General features: G+C 45.2%; 1 long non-coding RNA gene across 2 annotated transcripts in view; it reads right to left on the reverse strand.

The window, feature by feature from the left end:
• Positions 1-455: 455 nt before the first annotated feature.
• The window catches only part of LOC144295258 (uncharacterized), a 39598-nt gene continuing 22291 nt past the window's right edge, over positions 456-17762 (reverse strand). The window contains exons 5-8 of one of the 2 annotated variants that reach the window (XR_013362593.1): positions 15410-15563; positions 12717-12929; positions 6280-6384; positions 456-1942 (exon numbers count right to left, since the gene is read on the reverse strand). This is a non-coding gene — a long non-coding RNA (uncharacterized LOC144295258). The remainder of the gene's footprint in view (positions 1943-6279; positions 6385-12716; positions 12930-15409; positions 15564-17762) is intronic. The other variant, XR_013362594.1, reaches the window with a different exon arrangement.

Below are 17762 nucleotides of genomic sequence, written 5' to 3' on the forward strand. Positions count from 1 at the left end.
CACCATTCTGATGAGTGATGTTGATAATGGGGGAGACTCTGCATATGGCGGGAGGCAGCTTATGAGAAATCTCTGTATCTTCCTCTTAATTTTGTTGCAAACATAAAACTGCTGTAAAAAAAAAAAAAGTCTTAGGGAAAAAAAGAGTTGATGAGAACAGGTTGGATCTGCTCCATGGTCCTTAGGCTTCTACATCTCCAGCCATCTCCTCCCCGACCTGGGCCTGGTGGACACAACCGAAAGAGACCACCTTCTCTCCGTGCAACTTCAGCCTACAGGTTTAAAAGTAAAACTCCAGCCGGTAGGCCTATGGGACCTTGACATTCTGCCCTGGGACTCATCTGTTCCCTCTTCTTAAACCCATGCAGACAAACACTTGAACTTGTCCTCCTTCCCCAGTTTGCATTATGAAAAGAAAGTAGATGAGCAATAGCCTCAGGGAAGAATGACTTCATAAACCAAAATAACTAGATTTGAGGATATAATTACTATAAAGAAAGACAACCCACAGGACAACACTGAAAGCAGATTTATTGAAACAAATGATCCAAAAATGTGAAATAACCATGCCAAAGACCCTCCAGGAGCCATGGGACGACATAGTAGGAACATGAAGCAAGAACAAGAAACCAATAAGAGATACCAAGTGGAAATGCAAATATAAAAAATATAACTGAAGTAAATAATGAGATAAATGGCAAGATAAATTTGAAGAAAAATGAAGTGGTAAATTAGAAAATCAGATGGAGGAAACCATAGAAAATATAAAAGGAAAGCGTAAGGATATTAAAAATAGACTGTAGGTAGGACAGTATCGTGAGACAGTAAAGAAGAGAATCCCTAACTTTGCCTGGAAAACCCAAGAAAAGCTTAAGGAACAGAACTCTTGAACCGAGATGTAAAGAATGGTAGGAGCTCGCCAGGTGGGCATGGAAAGCAAAACCATTTCAGGCAGAAAACACCAGTGCGCGCAGATGCATGGAGGCATGAACGAACATAATTGCTGTGATTTGGGAAGGGCAGGGAGGCTGGCGTGTCTGGAGCAAAGGCCACTCAAAGGAAAGTGACGATGGCTGATGAGGAAAGGCAAGCAAGAGTCATGTTGGGAGGATTCTGGGGAGGTACATAGTATAATTGTCCCCCATTTTAAATCTGAGGAAGCTAAGTGAAGCTCAGACAGCTTGAGTGAGTTGCCTCAGGTCAGGCCTCCAACTTGGGGGCTCAGGCTTTTTTACTGCCTCACAGGTCCTGAGGTTACTTAGCTTGGATCTTCAGGGTTGGGCAAAGTCGGCTAAAAAAAAAAAAAAAAAAAAAAAAACCCACAAAACAGAAATGAGGCTGAGAAGTAGGTGAGCCATGAATGAGTTCAGGATCCAATGGGTTGTTCTGAGGTGTGGAGTGTCTGGCTGATGACTAGAAGTTCAGGGTTGAAAGGAAGAAGACCAGATCTGGCCATCACCAGCATCCGGAGGTAGGAGCATTCACGGGAGCAGTGGAGTTGCAGCCATAGGGCCCCTTGTAACGTTGGCGGACATTTTCTCAGGACAGAAACATTTCCCTGAAGAACTAGGGCATCACTGGCCTGGGGAGGACCCCGGAAAGGCCCACAGTCACAATGACTTGGTGCTTCCTCTGTCAGACCCCCTGTCCAGTTGTGGCATCTTCTCCCAACTGGACACTGCTGGCACGTGAGCTACTCCTGGATGGGACCGGAATCTGATGGCAAATTGCCTCTGTCAATCACCCGGTGAACCTAAAGTGTCCTTAGACCCGGACCATCAAAAGTCTTTTGAATTCTTTTGAGTCACAGCCCATCCTGGGATGCAGGAATAAGGCGTAACAGAGTCCCTTGGGAAGCCCAAGTGGGGAGGAGGTGTCTCTGAATTCCTGCGATGCAGAGAAGCATCCTTTTATCCAGAAGGTAAGCATCATTACTTCTGCCCTGTAGGCAAAAAAAAAAAAAAAAAAAAAAAGTCTTAAAGAGGTTAGGAGACCTGCCCAAGGTCACACAACTATTAAAGGACAAAGTCAGGACTCCCATGGAGAGAATGATGGCCCCAGAGCCTAGGGAAGGGAAATGAAATTAAACTGAGTATCCAATGGACCCGGCACCCATTCTCGCTCTTGCTTCTCAAAGCCTGGTGCTCAGGGTGGGTCGGGAGGGAGAGGTCCGTGTCTTCTTTCCCAAGAAACTGGAGAATCCAGGTCACCATTTGATGAAAAGAGAGCCTTGCCCTGCAAGTCAGAAGAGCTAGGCCACAACTGGCTGTTGGACCATGACCAAGTCACTTCCCCTCTGTGGTCCCCATTCTCTCTGCATATGGAAGACTCTGGAACCCCAGGTCTCCGGGACTGGCAGGGAGCTTCCCTGAGACCCTGAGCCCCAGCTACCAGGGCTGGGAACACCCAGTTCTCTCCTCCCAATGCCTTCCCTCCTCTCCATTCATACCAGCCATTCCTGCTCGGGCTTCCCAGCTGAGGGCCGGGTGTGGATTGTTCGAAAAGACATATGGCATCCCCGTGCAGCCGAGAGTCCAATCTCGAGGGGAAACCATTGTTCATTCATCTGGACCGAGTGACATTCTTTATGCAAGAATAACTCTTGATTAAAGGGTGAGTTTTAATGGAAACTAATTAGGCAAACTCTTTAGCCTGGGCATAATGATCAAATGAGCTGTCACACCGTACCTGATACAATGATCTCACTCGCTACAAGATTTTATTCCTTAGCAATTACACTCCCACATGGCACTGCGTGCCGTTATTGCCTGGAGCACACATGTCAAATTAAAGACCAACTTATGCACCTGATATTTAATTATTGCCTAGTACTACAGACACCCGGGGAATGTCAAAGTGAGCAGTCCTGCTTGGGAGAAACGAAAACTGAAATCTTCTGCAAGGGAGTGAAAAAAAAATAGGGATAAAATATGTATAGGCTACTATGGTTTCTTATTCAGCCGTCTTACAATTCACAGTTACAAAACCTGCTCTCCCCAACCTTGAATAATTTACCATTTTTTTTTCTTCATCCAGAAAAGTCAGCAGAAGGAGAGTTGTAGGTAAAGGCACAGGGGCCCTATTGGTATTTGTTTACCGATTTGATTGATGCGGTCCGGGTCTGGTCAAAGTTGAACTCTTTGTACAAGTCATTCTTTCCCTAATAGGCTCTGACAGGAAAGAGGGTGCCTCATATGCCTCTCTAGCCCAAAGGGAAATGTTTGCCCTCAAGGCTGAGCACTCAGGAAGCCCCATCTTGCACTTCAGTCACACTCAGTAACAAATCTGAGAAGTTGACCAAAGTTTCTCCCTGATGCATTTGTCCCCAGGTTGGGACAGTGAGCAGCCATTGGGATGTAAGGATTGGTCTCTACTTCGACTGTATGTTAGAAGAGTCTGGAGAACTTTTCAACTTACTGATGTTCGAATCCTATCCCAGACTAATTAATTAAATCTGGATCCTAATTATATCAGGATCTGGAGAGGAGGACTGGGCAATTTTTTTTTTTAAGGCTCCTGCGATGATCCTGATATTCAAGTGGAGCTGAGAACCACTGGTGGGGAGGCCACCAGCCAGACACTAACCAGTGCGGAGTGTTATGGGAGCTGCTTTCTGCCCTCAATAAGACAGACTTCCAGGCCTCCGTTCTTCACACATGCTGTTCTCGCCTCTGGAATGCTCTTTCCCTGTCCCTTCTTCCTACCTGGGAAACAAAAACGGTCCTCCAGCACCAAGTGCAAATGTTTCTTTCCTATGACGTCCCCCTGGGTTCCCCAGGAAGAGTTGCTTCAGCATCCCCCAAGAGCCAGACACAGAGCTCAAAGGATCATTGAACCAAATTGCTTTCCTTGGTGGGGGTTCAAGAAGAGAATCCTCATGTCTCTAGCAACCATCTGTGTGTCCCAGCTGAGCAAATTCTAAGAATGTCTTCGTCCCTTTTGCTCCAGATAAAGAAATTCAAATTACCCATTATCAGAATTGCACTGCCTAATACTAAAATGCCTTAATGTGAGTGCTTTTGTATTTAGTAAACTGCACAGCTTGTGAAAACCCCCTCCAAACATCTGGCAGGAGGCCCAGCAGAGGTAAGGCTGGAACCTCTAATGATGGCAACATGTAAACAAGTGTTTTGTCTCAACTGATCATCATTAACTTCCAGTGTCAGACTCACCCCCAGAGGTCTGGCTCCTCAGCCTTGCAAAGGCCTCTGGGAAACAGCAGCTGGGATGGGGCCTGTGCACAGACGATGGGGAGGGAGAGGGTGGGCAGGCTTGTCACTACCAACGTGGAGAAGCAGGAGGTGATGGGAGCAGCCTGGGAGCAGGTGCCTCTGATGAAAGGCAGTAGAATCGGGGGGCCCTACTATCCTCTCAGTGACTTTGGTGCCAGGCAAGGATTTACTCTCAATTATGCCATCGGCTGGCCATGGGAAGAAAACCTCAGTTTCTCTGTCTGTCAAGTAGAGGCAAAGATTCCTGCTTTATAGGACAGTCGTAAGAAGTATGTAGGAAAATATGTGCCGAGGCTTCTGGCACAACACTGGCTTTCAAAAAGCAGATGACAGAGGGAATTTCTTTCTCCGTTCTTCCCTTCAGATGTTCCTAAGGGGGACCTACACCAGTCTGATGACCCTTTACCCAACTCAGAAAGTAAAGGGTCTGACCTCACAGTCACTGGGCTGAAGTTTTTCATGTCTGTGCACATGGATACTTAAATAAAACTCCATAACAAGGGAACATTTTTATTCTCTCTGACCATTAACAAATACTGGTGCTAAGTAATCATTCACACTATATTCAAATCCAAATGTGAATTCATTGAGTAAATATTAATTAATTACTATGTTCTAGGCACTATGTGCACCAAGATGATTTAGGAGTGTGTCCACAGCCCGGATTCCTCAGAAAGAAAACCCTGAGACAGGCGTCTGCAGGAGGAGGTTATTACAGAATGTGTTTAGGGTCCGCACCTGTAAAAAAGAGAACTGTGTCCCTTCAAACTTTATGTGTTAAAAGCCTAACCCCCAGTGTGACTGTATCTGGATACAGGGCCTTAAAGGAAGTCATAGGGTGGGACCCTCACCTGCCAGGGCTGGTGTCCTTATCAGAAGGGGAGGGAACACTGGAGCTCTCTCCTTCTGTGTTCTACAGAGGAAAGGCCACGTGAGGACATGGTAAGAGGGTAGCTGTTTAAAGCCAGGATGAGAGGTCTCACCAGAAATTAACCCCACCGGCACCTTGACATGGGATGTATATAGCCTGCAGACCTGTGAGGTGACAAGTTCCAGTTGCTGAAGCCAACAGTTGGTGGGTATCCTGTTACAGCAGCCTGATGAAGGAAGCAGGGAGGGGTGGAAGCACACATTGAGCTATAATGCAGGCCCGATAAAGACCTCAAGTGGAAAAAAAAAAAAAAAAAAAGACCTCAAGTGAAGCCATGAGGAGCTCTGGAGCTAGACTGGCCCTTCAGAGTCATCTCCGGTTAGAATGAGGGCCCCCTAGGGCCTCTGTCGTTGGAAGCAGGCTGCTCTCGAAAGGAGGTGGTGTCTTTCCACCAAGGCAATCCCCAAGAAGGTCTGGCAAGACTCAGGCCATCACACAGTCCACGGCAGTGAGGGTCCCTAGGGACCTAATGATGAGTGCCTTTTCCCAGCACCCACCACGTGCCAGAAGCCCCACAAATGTCATTGTATTTGCTCTTCACAGCACTCCTCTGTGATGCTACCTATTTCCCAGAGAAATGAAACGTGTCCAAAGCCACAAAGCTGATAAGTAATGAAGGCAGAACCGAAGAAGAGGCCCCTCTTTCCCAGTGACCCTACTCTTGCATTGACATCATGCTGCCTCCCCTTTAGAAGCTTCATCTTTTGCAAATACTCTCTGTCCTTTAGAAGTCACATGTCCCCACAGAACCCCGTGCCTCTCTCTCTTCAAAGTCTATAGAACTTTGCCCTATAACAGTACTAGTTAACACTTAGTTAGCATTTACCATGTCCCAGGCACTGTTCTAGCACTTTCCAGATATTAATTTATATCATCTTTTCAAGAAGTATTTCCTCTGAGGTATTATTTTCATCACCCTCGTTTTACTGATGAGAGGGCTAATAAGACAAAAGCTGTTAAATAACTCTCCCAGTGCCCCCAGCCAGGGTTTGAACCCACACGATCTGGTTCCAGGTATTCTACTACTGTCTTGGGGAGCTTCTGCCTCCCTCTAGTCTACAAGCACTTGGAGAACGTAATCGAGTCTTGTTCATTTTTTCCACCCTAGTGCCTTACCTGTGACATACACTAAGCTCTTGGTAAGATTTTCCTAAACAACTGAATGATGCCTTGCACGTGAACATTTTGAAAATCATTGGACTTGACGTATATGGACAAAGCCTAGAAGAAAAGACAGATGAATAAAATATGTTAGTTCTGTTGAGATAATTGATATCATGGGTGAATTGTTATTCCTTTACTATTTGGATATTGTTAGAATATTGGTCTCTAGGAGCTCAGATGGATGATGGCAAACTTTCTCTACATTCCCTATCACGTCACCAGAGCGGACACCTATTACATTTCTGATGGCACTGCCGCTGGGAATGCGGGCTTCCCCAGGTCTCTGGGAATCTGACCCAGATCACATCTCAGCATCACAGCATGGTGCAATGCCTTCCCAGGGATCCCATAACCAATTCTTAGATGAAAAGTTCAAAACTCCCAATGTCTCAACTCAGAGTGATCGATACCCAGCAATGACGTAAAGAATAGTTCAGTGGCCGTTTAAACCTACTTCGAAGTGAACTTAATGACCGAACATATTCCCAGACCTTCTGTCCACTAGGATGTTTAGATGAACAGAGCCTTATACACACCGTGAAGCTGATAATCAAAACGAGCCAATGGCCGGAGAGGCTCTCTGACAGAAATTACATGGTCTCCTCATCTTGCTCCCATACTTGCTGTTCACTTTATATTCACTCCTTCATGCATGCGTGCATTCATCCATTCAGCAAATGTAACTGGGATTCTACTGTGTGGCTCTAAGGATACAACAATAAACAAGCCAAACGAGCTCCTTTCCTTCACGGAGCTTATAGTCCAGTTAGAAGATAAGAAAAATTAGCAAATAATATAACTTCAACTCGTGATCATTTCCACAATGAAAACAAAACAGGGAACTATGATGAAAAGTAAGCGAGCTGCAAGGAGAAACTGATTTTGAACGGATGGTCAGGGGAGGATTCTCTGAGGTGACACTTGAGTTGAGACCTGAATAACAAGAGGTGCCAACCTTTGGAAAATTTGGGAGAACAGCATGTCAGGCAGATAAAAAGTACAAAGCCCTTGAGGGCAGGCTAAGCTTGCCAGTGTTACAGGGAGAGAAAGCAAGCCAGTGTACATGGGGCAAGTGGGCAGCAAGGAGAACTCGAAGATACAAGGCTTCAGAAGCAGGCAAAGGACAGACCATCCGGGTTCCTTCCAAGCCAAGGAGAGGAGTTTGGATTTTATTCCTAGCACAAGAGGAAACATTGGAGAGCTTTAAGGAAAAGAGAAACACAATATGATTTAAGTATTTAAAAGATCACTCTGGCTGCCAAGTGAAGAATAAACCATAGGTAGCAGATGGAATTTTGGAGTTTTGGTTCACTTTCTATTAGAGGTCTGGTCTACTGATTTGGCTCCTGGTTCCAGCCTCAGAGGTCCTGCTGAGAGGTCACATTCTCTAGCACCCTCCCTCCCCATAGTACTAAACTGTTGCCTCTAGCCACTTCAGCCACCAGCCCACCTGCCCAGCTGGCGCTGCACATGTGGGGGTCAGATAGGTCTTCTGGATCCTGAAAGGCATTGGGTTAGCTTATAAACACACTTGTAAGATCTGAAGGTGCCCATTGCAAGATCCACGAAAGCCAAGGAACGAGTTGATACCGTTCACCAAGATTTTTCCAATGCTATACGGAGTGGGTGCTCCAAAGATACTGGTTGGGTGAATGGATGGGTACAGATGTGCTGGGAGTTCATTGTCAGGTTGGGATGGATGGGATGGAGGGGGTCTTCACTGGGAAGAAGTCAAAGGAGGCTGCAGTCCAGCAAATATCCCCTTATCTTAATGGCTCCACACCGGCTGGGGTAAAGCTGCCCAGAGGCCCCTTCTTGGATCAGGTGGGAACCACGAGGCTGCCAGGCTGGTTCATTAGTGGCCTGACATCACACATCTGCAATTGGGTAATTTCTATGTTAACTACTACCTCCCACTATAATGAGTGCTCATAACTATGTTTTATATGAAGCCGATTGTGCATTTGCACAGAGCCCATAAAGGGGCAGTGATTATGAACTGTGCTGGTAGTCTGTGGGACACCCTTCACCTACTACCCAGTCCAGATCCACCCTGCGCCATGCATGTGATCGACAAAAAATGGGTAGTTTGGAGGGGAGGCAGCGTGAGTACAGGATTCCTAGCAGACCAGGGAGAGTTTCTGGGATGTGCCCCTCTCCTAAAACACCCTAATACAAACCTATTAGTATTCAAGACAGATTCAGAGCTTGATAAAAACATTAGGTCTAGGAAAAGGTCATTTAAATTTTTTTTCTCTTTTTTAAATTATTTATTTATTTGAGAGAGAGAGAGAGAGAGAGAGCAAATGAGAAAGAAAGAAAGCAGGAACAGGGTAGGGGGTGGGCAGAGGGAGAGGGAGAAGCTGACTTCCCCTGAGCAGGAAGCCCAACTCAGGGCTTGATCCCAGGTCCCTGGGATCATGACCCGAGCCGAAGGCAGACACGTAACAGACTGAGCGAGCCACCCAGGTACCCTCCAAAATCTGTTTTTCTTAACTTCCCTGTTACTCTCTCACACAATTATATATAAGTGTAAAAACATATGCAGACTTGATTCTGCTTTTACTGAATTTTGTTCTTGAAAAGAATCCCCCTTCCTTGTGTCTGGGCTTGGCGATGGGACAATAAAGGGCCTCAGAGGGCCAGCATAAGGTCGGAATCCATAGACTTGGCTTCTGTTATAATGTCCATACTTCCCAGCTGTGCCACCGCACACAAGACCACCCTGGGTCTCAGTTTCTTCATTCGTAAAGTGGGATCGCCATACCTGGCATTTTTGGCAGGGTTGTTTTGAGGATTAAAGCATAACAATGTGTATTGAGATTCATCAGTTTCAGGCACTTTCTATGTGTCCATTCATTCAAACCTCTCAACGACCCTTGCAGTAGATGCTGGTGACACCTCCGGTTTTGACATGTAGCAACTGAGAAGATAGGAGGCTCCTAAGTTAGGGAGTTGGCTCTGAAGTTAGTAAGTCATGGAGCTGGTTGATGGAGCCAAAATCTAAGCCCAGGCCGTCTGATGCCAGAGCCGAAGAACCCAGTATAGTGCCTGGAGCAAACGCTAGAAAAATAAATGACAGTTCTTATCGTCATTTTTACCAGCTTCAGGCCAATCCCAGCACAAATCATTATTACCATCATCAGACCTTGGGTCTGATTCCAGGTCCATATTAAAGGATATGGAGACACCCTGAGGGGCCTTGGCAAGGCAGAGCCAGAGCTACCTGGTGCCCCCAGAGTGTCCCCTCTCAGCCACTGAGGGGACAGAAAAAGCCAAAGGAGTGAGGCAGAGACCAGGACAGCAGGAAGAGGACACAGAGCAGATGACCAGAAATCTGGCTTCCAGTCCCTGACCACACTTTCCTGCCATGGCACCCCGAGCAGTGTCAGCTTCCCTCAGGAGGATGGCAGGACTCTCTGGGCTGGCTCTAGGCCCAGATAGGAGGAGTGAAACTTGGGGCTGAGAAGTCCAGGATGCTCATGCTGAATTAGGACTTCGACTGAGCAGGGGTCATGGACCCCATCTTCCTGAGTTTTCTTCGTGGAGGTCACCCATCTTGACCAGATGGTCCAGCTCCTTCATCCTTCCGTGTCCATGCCAAAAGGTCAAATGTGGAGATCTTCCTATACGGGGTCAGAGAGCCGGAACTCTGGCCCTGCCCACCAAGGATCTGTGGCATACCCCAGCCCAGTGACAGCCCCTTCTGGCCTCAGTTTTTCCCATCTAAAAAATGAGAGTGTCAATAAAACACATTTTAATAGCTCTAACATCTTGAAAATTTCACATCCCAAACCTGACTTCATCCACAACCGTACACTAATATCCTTGGGGCAGAGTGATTTCATTTAGGTCAAATGATTTCCCTGCACATAAACAGGAGTGAAACAAAGGCCCCCTTTCTGCAAGTTGTTAGCTCTCTCACACACAGGCACGCACGCACACACACACACACACATACACACACACATACACCCTCCTAATGCTTATATAGCCCACCCCCCATCCCAGTCGTGCACAAAGGCACACACACAGCTCACAGAGGCACAAACACCTGGACTCTCTAAGCTGCTCCTTCCCCCACCCCACTCCTGCTTGCTCCCTGCCCCCCAACCCTTTCCAACTCCCCTGCTGAGAAGCTGAGCGCCCTGGTGGCTCTGTGAGCTACCTAACCTGATGGGCTGGTGCCACCCAATGGTCAGGCTCAGAAATGCAGCCTTGGTTCCAAGAGTCAAAAGGGATTGGAAAGGGTCCAGGTCACTGGGTCCATCCCTCTCCTAACAAGGCTGTATCCAGAGCTGCCATAGACAGAGAAAGCTTCCATGGTCTTAAAAACCCTTCAAATAAGGCATTCCTTACATGACATCCCTAGTTCTTTCCCAAAGATCAGGAGATTGCCATTGACACTCTGGGCAGCCTTGCCCTAGATCCTAAAACTATTGGGTACAAGCTGCATTCAGCACCATTCTAGAAGCTTTATATGTGACATCTGTTTAATGCTCACAACAGCTAACAGCTAGCTTTTCAGGGAATATATTACCATCTTCATTTTAAAGACCTGTAACCAAGAAGGAAGGGTGCTCAGGTAGGACTCTGGCTCTAATTCAGTAGCCACTTGGCCATCCTGGACCTCAGTTTTGTCATTATTATATGATCGGTTCCAATCACTCATTCAATCATTTATTTCTTCAATGAGCATTGCCTGAGCACTTATTATGGACCAGGACCTGTGTTTAGTAGGGCTGATAGCAAGTACGTAATGTGTGATCTTTGCCCTCAGGAGATCCCAGACTTCTAGAATGGATGACAACTTATGCGCTCCTAGGTCCTTGACTCTATAACCTTAGTGGCTCTATAACCTTAGGCCTTGCCTAAGGAGAAGCCAAGGGGAGGAATGCAAACAAGCTGTAGTGCAGAGGGACCAGGTAGCCAGCCCACAGAGCAGGAGGGAGGTCAGTGTCCTATCCAAGAGTTCTGCAATCCATGTCCTGCTGGTCCGGGGACTGGTGAATCTGAAAGTGCCTCAAACCTGTACAGGGCCCAGATCCATTTGAGAAGGGAGGGAAAGAACTGTGGTCATCTCTGGCTTCAGAGAAGGCACCAGAGGCTTCTGGGGGTATACAGAGAGGTCAGAGCCAGAAGAGGGGAAGCACATTAGAAACTGGGAGATGAACAGATAGAACAAAGCTTTAGCGATACCTGTGCTTACTACACCTGTGTCCTCCCAGGTTCACACTGTCCTATACTCTAATCCCTCACGGTTTACCAGTTCTTAACCTTCACTCTTTCTCTTACTAAATAATAGACAAAGTAAGAGAATAAAAGAATCCTAGAATGCCAAGCACTGGAAGACATCAAGTCCAAACTTTGTGAATGAGGAAAATAGGACCAGAAAGTGTAGAACTTGTCCCAGGTCACGCAGCCAATGAATAGTATGATTGGGCCTAGCATTCAGATGTGAAGACGTTCCAGTATGAAGAGTTTTTCCTACTTTTTCCTCCTTCTTTTCCATTTATATGCAGTTAGGCAGTAATGAGAGTCTACTTCAATTCTGAAATACATTTTTATCCCTTCCTCTCTCTTAACTTCCTCTATAAGCCCCTTGAAGATAGAAATCTCTTTGTCCAAAACCTTAATACTTAGCACAAAGATTGGATAGATGAATGGATGGATGAATGGAGAGAAGGAAGGAAGGAAGGAAGGAAGGAAGGAAGGAAGGAAGGAAGGAAGGAAGGAAAGAAAGAAAGAAAGAAAGAAAGAAAGAAAGAAAGAAAGAAAGAAAAAGAAAGAAAGAAAGAAAGAAAGAAAGAAAGAAAGAAAGAAAGAAAGAAAGAAAGAAAGAAAGAAAGAAAGAAAAGAGAAAAGAAAGAAAAGAGAAAAGAAAGATAAAAGAAAAAAGAAAAGAAAGAAAAAAGAAAAGAAAAGAAAAGAAAAGAAAAGAAAAAAGAGAAAGGCATAGAAGCACGGGCAAGTGAAGTCCTTTACATGGAATTTCTGTACCCAACTCTTACCTGATCTCCCTGTCTCCATTTCCCCCACAATCCAGCCTATCCTCTATGATGATGGTAAAAATCCTTTTACAAATAAAACAGAGTATTTCTATTTCCTGTAATAAAAGCACTTGAAGACTTTCCTATCATCTAATGAGTAAGTCAAGGCCAGTTATCTACAATACAGTCTAAATGAGTCTCGCAGCTACCACACCAGGGTCATGTGTTATTAACCATATAAACACATATATATTACACACCCTAAGCTCTAAAAACGCTTAACTTATTGTTCTATGAAGGAAGGATAGATGGCCTCATTTCCAGAACTTTCTTGTGCCATTCCCATATTCTCAGATTCCTTTCCTGCCAGGAACAGAAGCTGTTAAAATCCTAACCAACCTTCAAAACCCAATTCAAATGCCACCTCCGTGAAGTCTTCCCGAATTCCCTTGATGAAACTGCTATCCTCAGAGCATGCAGTCCTTCAGGCTTTGGTAAGCATGGCACACTTCATTCTGCCCCTCTGAAAATGACCTTTCAAGACCTTTATGCTGGACATCATAGTTGGTGGTTTTTATGTCCATTGCTCCCAACAGACTCTTGGCCACGGATCTGAGGATATGACACAAAGTAAGTGCTTATTTGGCATTTGTTGAATGGACCTTCTTCTTACTACACCATATGCTCCAATTGTCCCTGAGGGTGCAGTTATATTTTATTCTAAAACCACTTAAGCTACTTCCTATGCCATTAGAAGCAGGAGTCCTAGAGGAGCAGAACACAGTGTCTCCAAAGAGCCACAGCTCTAGGGCAGGGACAGGGTAGGGCTGTAGAGCTGGAAGTATTATGTAAGCCAAGGCAGATCGCTTAGGGAGGAGAGGCGTCCAGGGAAAAGAACTGAATTCCATTGGCGGAAGACCTGGGGAGTCCAATTTTGTCTCAACGTGGGATCTTATTCACGATTAGAGCCGGACAGCTACGGATCAGGCTGCCTCAGGGACTCGTGAGCCCTCTGGTCCTGCGAGTACATATGTAGTGGCTATAGATGACCACTGAGGACAAGTACGAGGATACAGGATGTTGCATAGGGGACCACAGCAACAGGAGTGAGGTCAGACCACGTGACTTGTAAAGCCACCGTCAGCACTGAGATTCTGGGATCCCATGACACCTTCCAAGAGTGGTGCAGCAAAATTACCAAAAGCTACAGTCGTCTTCTATTGCCTTTTCCCACCCTTAATTTCAGAGCTCACTCTGACCCTCCAAGAACTCTGTCACCACAGAGTTGCTAGGGGTAGGAGATGCTCCTCTTGATGCCCCTCTAATATTCCCATAGCCCACCCTGGGTGTCTCCTGAGTCTTGGTGGACAGTTATCATATTCACTGACCTCTCAAGAGGCCCTGGTGGGATCGGGGCCCAGGTACCCACAGCAGTGACCCGCTCACTAATTCAGCTTTCCTTGGCTTCTCTCCTTTCTTTGTTCATTCCCCCCGCTCTCTCACTGCTTCCTGGAATCACTTTCTAAATAATCTACTTGTACCCAAATCTTTGTCTCAGGGTCTGTATTGGGGGGATCCAACTCATTCTTCATGGTCAGGGGCCAAACCACAGATTTTGTGGTTACTCAGCACTGAATAGAAAAGCCAGTTTGGTGAACTTGGGAGAGGTAATAAACCTCTCTGAACCTACTTCAACAGGTAACAAGAAAAAAGTTGCTGAGGCCTACTTCTCAGACTTCATAACGTTGTGTGTGACAGCTCTCTACAGTTACATTCGCGGAGTCCTTACTTTGTGCTAAGATAAACACCACATATATAATCTCTAATCACTAAACCTTATACCAAACAGAAAGTCCAAAGAAGATTGTAGTGGGCTGATGGTGCCCACCACTGCTCACCCCCTGCCAAAAGATATGCCCATAAAAATAAAACGAAAAAACAAACAAACAATGAAAAAATAAAAAAGAGAGAGAGAGATGCCCATGTCCTGACCCCTGGAACCTGTGATCTTATCTTGAAAAAGGGTCTTAAAAATGGTAATGAAGTTAATGATCTTGAGATGAGAACATCCTGGATTACCCAGGTGGACCCCAATTCAATGAAGAATGTCCTTGAAAGAGATAGACTAGAAGACACAGAGGGGAAGGCGTGAAGGCAGAGGCCGAGATGGGAACGATGCGTCCACAAGCCAAAGGATGCTTGGAGTCACCATAAGCTGGAAGAGACAAGGAAGGATTCTCCCTTAGAGCCTTTAGAGGGTGTTCAACCTGTTGACCCCTTGCTTTTGGATTTCTGGCTTCTAGAACCATGAGGGAATATATTTCAGCTGTTTTAACACACCAAGTTTGTTATCATCTCATACGGTGTCCCTGAGAAAATAACATAGTAGTATTACTGTCCTTGTTTTGCAGGTAAGAATACCAAGGCTTACAGAAAAGTGACCTACCCAGAGTCATCCAGCCAGAATATGGCAGAGCTGGGATTTGAACCCAGGTCTATTTGACTGCATAGTGGCCCCTCTTAACCACCACATGACGGGAATTAAGCTGTGCCGTGTGCCTAGCACTGTGCCAGGTGCATTACAGATGCTCGGAGAGTGTTCATTTCCCCCCTCTACACTTTTCCTTCCTGTTACCCAGACCACCCACTGACCTTTACGAGGTAGTCAAGAGTTAATCAGATAACCCTGTTCCTGCTAATCCATGAGCTGTCCTGGAGTGGGTTCCACTGGGATAGAATTACACATGCCGAGAAGGTCCTTAAGAATTGACTTGTCTGGGAAGCATTTCAGCTCCATGGCAGCTGGTGGAAAAGATAGATTGGGGCCTGTGCCTTGAGTTAATGTCAGTCTGAATTGAAGATGTGCCAGCATCATCAGGATAGATTCTTTAATTAACCTGCTAATCCTGTCAGGGATTGGGTTCACTCTCTTCCTCCAGAAATGTGTTAGGTGTCTCTTCTTTCACCACTTTGTCATTTGCTCTATTTTAGATTCAAGGTGTCCTTTTCGCTGTGCTGTAAAAGGCGCTCTGTTCCTCCAAGTCAACAGCTGTTGGGAAAGTGGCCCCTCAAAGCAGCATCTTATTACTTACCCACCACAGCTCCTCTCACGCTGTCTGCAAGATGCGACTCTTCAGCAATTTTGATGCAATGAATACATTTGAGCAACTATTTTGTGCTCGGCCCTGATCCATGTGCTGCAGAAGACCAATGAGTAACACTCAAGTCCCGCCTTCAGGCACCTGCCTGCAGAGAGAGAGAACGGAAAGCAGACAACTGTAGTGTTTGCCAGTCTTTTTACTTCATCGTAGGCATAAAAAGGTGGTAATAATTTTAAGAGGAAAAGTAAGAGAAATTCATAGGCTGCTAGTGGTCAGAGGCAACCGGCCCAGGGATTCCAATTTCCCAGGCCCCACCAAATCACCCTACAGGATTAGGGAACTAGTATCCCTCACCCACTAGTAATCCACTCCCCCTGTACCCTTTGGGAAGGCATGCTGGTAGAAAATCATAGCTTTCATCTGGACTCATTTGTGTTCCACCAGTTGAAAGTGGATTCTGCAGTTAAAATTCAGCATGGTCATGGGGATCCCTGGGTGGCTCAGCGGTTTAGTGCCTGCTTTCAGCCCGGGGCATGATCCTGGAGTCCCAGGATCAAGTCCCACATTGGGCTCCCTGCATGGAGCCTGCTTCTCCCTCTCTCTCTGCGTGTGTCTCTGCCCCTCTCTGTGTTTCTCATGAATAAATCTTTAAAAAAAAAAAATCAACATGGTCCATTCTTCCCCAACTTGTCGAATATGTGATATCAGTGATGAACTTCTCCTTAACTACAACCTTTTCTGCACCCTCTACCCCCACAATTTTTTTTTCTTTACAGCTTCAGACCCAGCTATCTCTAAGCTGCTAGACTGGGCTCACAGGAAACAGAACAAATGGGCCAGGACAAGTTATCAACAGGAAAACTCAAAGACAATAATGTTTGGTTGAACAGCTTGTTTTGCTTTTTGTTTTACTTGCAGACATGGGGGTGGCTTTACAGTTTGTTTTCTGGTATTTGCATTTAGAAAGATGATCTTTCAAAAATCTATAAAAGGAGCCCCAAAGCCAAGCATTCTACAACCTGAACAGTTTTTTGAAATTCAACGAAACAAAGTAAGAACTAATAAAATTGTCCCCCATTAAAAATACAAAGAAAGATGCTCTGGAGACTATAACATTCCTGTGTATGATGAAGAACTGATTTTTCCTCTCAAAGGTTGTATTTAGTTGTACTCGGTATTGCCCTGTCATTTTGTTTTTTTTTTTTTTTTTTAATGTTTTAAAACTTAAATTCTCTGTCATTTTTATCTACAGAGTGGGGGGCGGGGGGACAGGAAGCTAATGAGACAAAGCAGAGTCACGTGTGATGTGTTGGGAAGAGCACGCCAGAACTTCAGTGGTTTCCTGCCAGCGACGTACACTTGAATCTAATCATGAGAAAACATCAGGCCAACCGAGAGTGAGGGACACTCTACAAAACAGATGGCTTACACTCTTAAAAATATGTCAATACCCTCAGCCTCAGAAATCATTCCAAATAAAAGGACATTAAAGTTTCAAGATCCTGAATTGGATCTTCATCCAGAAAAAAAAAAAATGCTATAAATGACATTGTTGCCATCATTGGTAAAATTTGAATAATGTCTATAGGTTAATATCAATATTAAATTTCTTGATTTGGGTAATTATATTGCAATTACATAAGGAAATACCCATGTTGTTAGGAAAAACACTCTGAAATAAGGGAGGAATATAGACATGTAGTAAGGAGGTAGGTAAATAGGTGGATAATGGGTTATGGCAAAAAATGTGGCAATTGTCAACAATTGGTAACCCGGGTGTATGGTATATGGGAGTTCTTTCACTATTATTGAAACTTTTCTATAAAAGTTATATATCCGTTATATTGGATTAGAGCACACCCAATGACTTCATTATAACTTGATTACCTCTGTAAAGACTACCTCCAAATAAGGTAACATTCCGAGGAATTAAGCATTAGGATTTCAACATATATGTATCTTGGGGGGCACACAATTCAACCCCTAACACCCACGTGTGAATGTGAAGTCCCAGACTCCATTATTTCCCACAGTCCTTGTAGCATTAACATTTTACATTTCTAGAAGTTCAAGAGACCCCCAACGTCCAATCAATGCTTATTGGCCGGCCAGACCTCTACTCCGACCCATTCCAAAGGTACTGAATTTCACATGCCCAATCCTGCAATGAGAAAACAAATCAAACTTTGGAGAAAACACATTAGCAGCCCATCTCTACATCTTTTGAATTTTCAAAGTAGTACGATGGTGATGTTTAAGAAGACCATCCGGGCTTGATATCCACCACAGGTTTTTTAGTATACTTCCTGTGGCTGCTGGTTGAAAGATTAGCAAATCCTTTCGA

The sequence above is a fragment of the Canis aureus genome, chromosome 23 (assembly GCF_053574225.1).
Source record: "Canis aureus isolate CA01 chromosome 23, VMU_Caureus_v.1.0, whole genome shotgun sequence".
Taxonomy (NCBI): domain Eukaryota; kingdom Metazoa; phylum Chordata; class Mammalia; order Carnivora; family Canidae; genus Canis; species Canis aureus.